At 38.5% G+C, this 1,932-nt stretch overlaps 1 protein-coding gene and 1 long non-coding RNA gene across 2 annotated transcripts in view; one reads left to right on the forward strand and one right to left on the reverse strand.

Moving 5' to 3' along the window:
• The window catches only part of LOC127749177 (actin-binding protein WASF1-like), a 62,798-nt gene that overhangs the window by 31,177 nt on the left and 29,689 nt on the right, over nucleotides 1–1,932 (reverse strand). The window lies entirely within an intron of this gene.
• LOC127749170 (uncharacterized) overlaps nucleotides 9–1,932 on the forward strand; it is a 3,999-nt gene continuing 2,075 nt past the window's right edge. The window contains exons 1-2 of the long non-coding RNA XR_008011002.1: nucleotides 9–973; nucleotides 1,107–1,186. This is a non-coding gene — a long non-coding RNA (uncharacterized LOC127749170). The remainder of the gene's footprint in view (nucleotides 974–1,106; nucleotides 1,187–1,932) is intronic.

Raw genomic sequence — 1,932 nt, forward strand, 5'->3', positions numbered from 1 at the left:
CTTCCCGGAAAGTCCACCGGAGCGGCCTCCAGTAGTCGTACGAGTCGTCAGGGGTCCTCTCGGGGTCCCCCAAAATGAGTCGTATGAGTCGTAGATAGGCGTGAGAGTTGGCACGGCGTGGCGGAGTGTGGCGTACTCCCCCTCCCCCCCACCTCCTCTCCATGACTCCCCTCCCACCACTCCTTACGGACTTGTGATTTCGCGAGCCAATCGTCGAAAATTTTTTAAGTGTCCGTCAAAATTTGTCACTTCCCATGTTAAGTTGACTGGACGTTTCCAGTAGTTGTGAACAACATATCAAAAGATGGGAACACATTTTTTTGGTAACTTTATGCACTTGGGTTGGACTTAGCCATTTTCGTGCGTCTCCCCACTCCCCATAATTACTTCTAAATGTCACCAAAATTATTAAACATCTCATGTAACATTGTCTATCGCGTTATGGTAAACAACATATCAAAAGGGGGAAAACTTTTTTGGCGCAATGTGCTTTTACATGTTGTTTACGCTTTGCTGTACGTTTGAATTCGCACGATTCACGCGCGCTTCACCCGGAAAACGGGCAGGGCGGAAGCCGGCCGGCAGCCGCAGCCTAACCTGCAACTAGGCCATGTGCTTGTCGTGTTGTTTGTAAACAGAGTCAGTATATTCTCAGATTTTTGTAGTTTTTAACTATTTCTCAAAGTTTGAGTTATTTTCCCTTATTCACTTGGGTATAGTGAATTAGTAGAAATGTTAGCAATGCGATTGAAGAGACCAATTTGTTTAAAACAAATCAAATCTGAAAGCCAACCCCCTGCAACTCTCAAGAGAAGTTTTCGTGGAATCTATTCACAAAACTTTGTAATAGTCAAGACTACCCTCAGTTGTTTTAGTGGTTCTAGTATTGAGTGCATTTCAAGAAACAACATGCAGAGAAAAGTGTTGAACTTCAGTGTGGACCCAACCTGATCTCTACCCTGGCAGCCACAAGGTTTGTACCCCTACTTGCATTGGAGACTGCAAAGTGTGTTTGCTTTCTTTGCTCTCAGCAGCCATGCCTTAACAGTTCCCATGTCTAATGCAGATTTTAAAAGAGAATAACTATTATGTTGATCCGTTCTTAGGGTATCGACCTGCTGAACTTTTCAAACAACATGAAGCGGCCCAGACAGTATCAAAGATGAGACCGACTTTATGAAAATAGGTGAGTTGATCTGGAATGTTAAACTATTACATTGGAAACGATAGCTTTTTTTATCTACATAAATAGTTTGTGGTGCATGTTGTCACTTTAAGAAATATTTTAAAGAATTTTTTGGTTGCAAATTATAACATTACATTTAATTTGTTCGCCTCTTAAATTTTGAAGTGTTAAGAGTGATACGTTTAAAAAAAATTATTATTCAGAGTATGTAACGAATGTTTATGCTAATCATCAGTAAAGAAACCTTCACTTAACTGTTATCAACTGATGTATTCATAGAAAACTGATTTTTTATTTAGATGTGATAGCTGGGTTATATTTTTGTTTGAACCAAGGTGTTGAAAAACATCTAACTATTACTAGGAAATCATTATTGTATTGCAATTACCATAACAGCTGTTTTATAGGTTCAACATATTTAACAACTTTCCGATCAGTCTTAAGCCACTAATTGTGGAGGAATAGATTGTACCCTGTTGACCCTGTGCATAAGAAATATTAGGGGGCATGTCATCACATGTTTCAATAAATACCAATAGGCTAGTTATCCTGGAGCTTTAACCAAAAAGTCAGACTTTTATCATTTGCCTTAGTATTTGATACTCATCCCAATAAAACAACTCTATTTTTTTTATGAAATGTTCCTCAAACCATCTCAAATATTTTTTGTAAAACCTCCAGTATAACTTACCAAATGGCATTTAAGAAAATATCTAATGGTATGCACCCTAAAATTTCTTAAACAT

The sequence above is a fragment of the Frankliniella occidentalis genome, unplaced genomic scaffold (assembly GCF_000697945.3).
Source record: "Frankliniella occidentalis isolate FOCC.00 unplaced genomic scaffold, Focc_3.1 Scaffold37, whole genome shotgun sequence".
Lineage (NCBI taxonomy): Eukaryota > Metazoa > Arthropoda > Insecta > Thysanoptera > Thripidae > Frankliniella > Frankliniella occidentalis.